Genomic DNA, 5,238 nt, shown 5'->3' with positions numbered 1-5,238 from the left:
AAAGTGTCATTCATCCACTTTTAAGGATGAAGAAAATCAAGACGAATTCAAAAGACTTCTTTTGTTATCCAAAATTCTTAAGAAAGGTTTTTACAAGTTTGGTTGAGAATAAGTCATCTTTGATTCTCAATTAAACTTTGTTCCAAGGACATGAATTTATCACCCTTTAATCAAACTCAAGACAATTGGTGCTCCTGGCCCGCATGAGCATAAACTACATATGGCGCACCAAAAAAAAAAATCTACTAAGTTGAAAACTTGAAAAAGCAACTTAGGCAAAAGTTATGACATATGCACGCAAGATTAAATCTTTCTTTTAGTCTTGGCAAAAGTTAGAACGTCATAAAAAAAATGAAACTACGTTTGACTTGATCCATTCTCTTTGAAGGATATGTAGGCAACTAGGGGAAACTACCAAAGTTCAATCACAACAAAAAAAAAAAGTCTCATTTTTATTAATAAATAAATCTGGCTAACAAATGTTAGACTTTATTACATCTTAATAAAAAAAAATGAATGAAGAAAAAGAATGAAAGCTAAAACTAAGTAAGAAGGTACAACGGTCACATCCACACCAAGCATGCAAGCTCATCACGTTGAGTCCTTATGCCTTCTTGAAGTGTCTCTAAAGTCTTGGCATTGACATTAGTAAGCACAAGGGTTTGGGTGATAATGACGTGTTATTTCCTCAAGCGAGAAACATCATTATGTTTATTGGTTATAATCTTATCGATCTCTAAGATTGAGATATGAAGGTGTTCTTTTTGTATACCTAGTTGCTCCAATTCCTTCTTAACTGCTTCCTGTTTAGCATCGAGAGAAGTTAAGTCAACCTTTAATGATTGACGACAGTTCGCCTTTACGCCCTTAGAGTTTAGAGCATCCACAATCTGAGACACAACAATAGCTAAACGTTCGTTTTGTATTTCTAAAGATAACTTCATAGAATGGGTGTGTCGCACCGCATTGAGGTAATCTATATTTTTCATGTACTTCTCAATCTAAGATTTTTAATGGTGAAGGGTTCACTCCAGTCTTCGGGATAACATTGAAAAGCTCATCAATTTTTCCTCTCAATAATGAGGACACTCATTGGAAGTTTTGATAATCATCTCCTTAATGTCTTCTCCTATCATAGGTGCTACTTGGCGTTGGGCATTAAGGATGATTTGTTCAACATCGAATGTGTGAATGGAAGTAGAATGAGCCACAATAGCAGGGCATGGAGATTGTTGTTCAGTAATTAAACCTATAACTACTAAAAGTGTCAATTTATCATATGTTGTATCTCCAATTGTGGTCTCTTAACTTGGAGATTCAATCAAAACATCACTTAAGATGTTAGTAATACCTTCATCACCCAAATGAGAATGAGGCAAAGGTAATGGGATGATAGAGTGATCCTCTCGTTGTATAGTTAGGGTAAAGGGCGTTGACTCCCTAGTAGCAACAACACTTTTGAATCGATCCTTAGGAGATGACTCATCCCCTTCATTGAAAAATTGGTCGTCACCCTCCACCTAAGACAAATATTTATTTTTGTTAGTATCAATGCAAAAAAAATAAAAAATTACCTCTTCTCCATCAAGTTCCATCAATTGAATAGAAGTTGGGACGTCAACAAAGAAAACATTTACATCAAGAGGATGAGAGTTAGTCTCATCATAGTACACAGGGTTGGGTATAATCTTTTGGCATTTGAAGTGACATTCACTTGTATCTTTAGAGTCGTCGTCTAATACATAAAGACCCTGTGCTTTGTTATGTTGCTTAAAAGTCTTGTGACAGTGAGCATTACCACAATTGAAAATAGATTTCTCATGCTCCAAGTATGTGGAGGTATTAGTTTGATGACCACCCATTGAGCGCTTAGAAGAAGCTCTTGAATCATTAGGTAAATCATCAAAATCCTTCTCAACATTGTCTTCCCCTTAGTAGAAACACTTGAGTCAACCTTGCACATTCTACTCTCTAAAGATTTTGAGGGTATTTGCCGAGAAGAATCAAGAGGGGGCTCCATACAAGCAGTAGTAAGAATTTCCTTATCAGGATTGCATACTCTGATCCACCAATCTGCATAAGCCTTGGTGACTAAAAACTCTTCAAGACTATGATAATTTGGTATGGTAACTTTGGAGTAGGTACTAAACCTAGTGCATGACTCCCAATGTTGATACACCACCTCTAAAGTTCCAATGTGAAAAATCTCTGGCAAACCTCCCAAAAAGTCTTGAGGATACCTAAACTGCCTGGAAAATTGATGAGGATATAACAGTTGGATCGCCCGATGGTTACCTTGTCGCAAAGATAAATAGCTAGAGCAAAGACTTATGAGATAAGAAGTTTTGGTAACACTAATAGATTCATTATCAGTTCAGTGCACATGCTCCTTGTGACACAATGCCAAGTGGTCCAACTTTACGCCTTTACAAGACATTATTAAAGCTTGAGCTTGCAAATCATCAAAACACTTAGCAGAAAACTCATCGGCATAATAAGTCATCCGTAGGGGATGGTTCCAAGAAGGAGAAATGAAATAGGTATCGAAATATTCATCTAACCATATGTATAAATAAAGAATAGGGAAAATAAATGCATTAGTCCTAGGCTTTGAAGAACAAGCGGTTTTATTTAAGCCGTTGTAAATGCTTGCTAACAACTAAACAACAAGGCTAAATGTCTCACCTTGAGCCATTCTACTAGCTACCTTGAAGACTCTAGGACGAATCAAATTGACACCCCCACAAGGAAGAACAAACTTGCATAACCAACATGCTAGGAAAACGGCCAAGTAAGTTTCCTTAACATTTACCTCGGTTATGCCAAGGTCATCAAAAACTTCCATCTCTGACTGAGTACAAGATTTAACAATATCAATATCCCTGGAGAGGTTATGAGTCTCCTTAGGCCTCTACGCCTTATTTCTTGTACTTTTCTTTAGGGGTTTTGCATACTTCATGGAGTCTTTGTATCAAAATGACACCCAAGAGGCTAACTTAAATGAAGACTTCCCTTTCATCTCAGAGCAAATTCGACGATATGCAAAGAATAAGTTTTGATAACTTGGTAGGAGTGAGGACTTTGCTGCATCATTAGATAACTCTTCCGCGCTCGGTACCATCTCATCATAAAAACATCCAATGATGGGTAGTCCAACAATATGATACAAGTCCTAAAGAGAGATGGAAATCTCTCCAATGGAAGTATGTAAGGTGTAAGTGGTAGGACACCAATGTTTGCAAAAGGCCCTAATCACAGAGGCATTACGATCATAGTAGAATAGGGATGTAAAAATATCTTCATAAAGCTTGCATCCTTTAAGAAATGGTCCATGTCGACCCAATACCTCCTCTACTCATTCCCAATATCCTTTAGTAAAGAAGGATTCCCAAGTACCTTGAAGAAGCTTCCCCATTTAGCTTCTCTGTCACGAACACGAGAACCTAACAATCCAAATTCATCATGAACTTTAGTAGTAGTTGGGTGAGAGGAATTTAGCAGCAGAACATCAGAAACAAGTTTCACCTTATTGAGTTTTGAGTTGCTAATATTTGTAAGATCGCAAGATGCAACTCGGGACCAGGAAGAAATGTGTAATGGATCCTTTGTCACTAGCACTGACAAAGATTGAAGGTCAGTTAGTGACTTATGCACTAACAAAGTAGTGCCCTCCTCAAAATCTTCACTATCATCCTCAAGAATTCTCCTTAAAACATTTGAAAAACACCATCCTACACAAAAAAAAAAAAAAGTAGAAAGAGAGATGAATAAAATATGGGTCTAAGTTTTTAGATACCACTATGCATTTAAGTCAGGCCAATTCGCATAGGTGAAGACTTTAGCACATAAATGTCGAAAATACAACACCGCCTAACATCAGGGTCATAACTTGTTTGCATGGATACCAAGTATTATTCTAGTTTTAATTAAATATTAAAACTTGAACACCACTATGCATTCAAGTCAAGTCAATTTGCATGGGTAAAGACTTTAGCACATAAGTGCCAAAAATACAACACCGTTTTGCGTTAGGTTTGCGTCAGGGCTATGACTTGATTACATGAGGATCAAACTTTAAATATTCATTTTTTTTATGGATATTTAAATTTATTAAAAATTCCCCCTCAAGTATTGAGATAATTTTTAAAAAAAAAAATACCTAAAATTAAATTCCTCTCTGTAAATGATGAAAGTCGACACCCATTCGAAAAAGGTAGGTCTTCTTCTTCCTTAAATAATAATAATAATAATAATAATAAAGGAAATCATGCGTCAACATATATATATATATATATATATATATACACACACACATTTGATTTTGGTGTTATATATATATATATATATATATATATACTTTTTCTATGGTAAGTTTGACTTTCCTAAATATATATATATATATTCCACCACTTTCCAAAGCATTCATTGATAGATTGGGTGTTATATATATATATTGGATGCCATGCACGCCACAAACAGCCACGGTTGACGCTTCTTCATGGCATAATGTCCAACACTACACCAACATAATTTTGACACGCCAACCATGACATGATCTTGGTATGGCATGACATATATATAACAAAAAAAAAAAAAAAGCACTTACAGGTTTCAAGAGGTGAAGACTTCTCGCAGTGAATTCAAGCCGAGTTTCTTAAAATTGGGTTGGAGATCACCCAAAAAATTGAAAGAATTTTCTAAAAGAATCCAAGTCAAGTTTCTCAAGTTAGGTTGAAAAACACCTAAAGATCAAAAGAGCTCTCTAAAAAAGTTCAAGTCAGGTTTCTTAACTGTTATCCCCTTTATATATAAAAAAAAATGTATACGTTGATAACAAATTGGAAGAGAATTCAAAGTGTAAAGTAAGAAGGAAAACGAAGTGGAGTTTGGAAGAAAGTGGAAAAAAAATATATTTTTTTGAAAAAAATAAGAAATTTCCTATTAAAATATTTCTTTGAAAAAAAAAATACTTCAAGACTCACCTCATCCACATAACAATGTATGTACGTGATGCGTCTTGAAGTGAGGGCATTTATAGACATAAAAAAATTTAGTGGATTCAATTACCATGGATTTGGTCTTCAAAATGAATAAATAAAAAATAATAATAATAGATATCATCTTATGGATAAGTTTCCCTACTCTCCAACTATAAAAACGATAATAATAATAATAAGAAAATTATTATTATTATTATTATTATTATTATTATTATCTTGTTGGTAAAACCTCCTGGGA

Source organism: Vitis vinifera, chromosome 15 (assembly GCF_030704535.1).
Source record: "Vitis vinifera cultivar Pinot Noir 40024 chromosome 15, ASM3070453v1".
NCBI classification, from domain to species: domain Eukaryota; kingdom Viridiplantae; phylum Streptophyta; class Magnoliopsida; order Vitales; family Vitaceae; genus Vitis; species Vitis vinifera.
The sequence above is the reverse complement of the archived record's forward strand: the minus strand, read 5'-3'. Positions refer to the sequence as shown.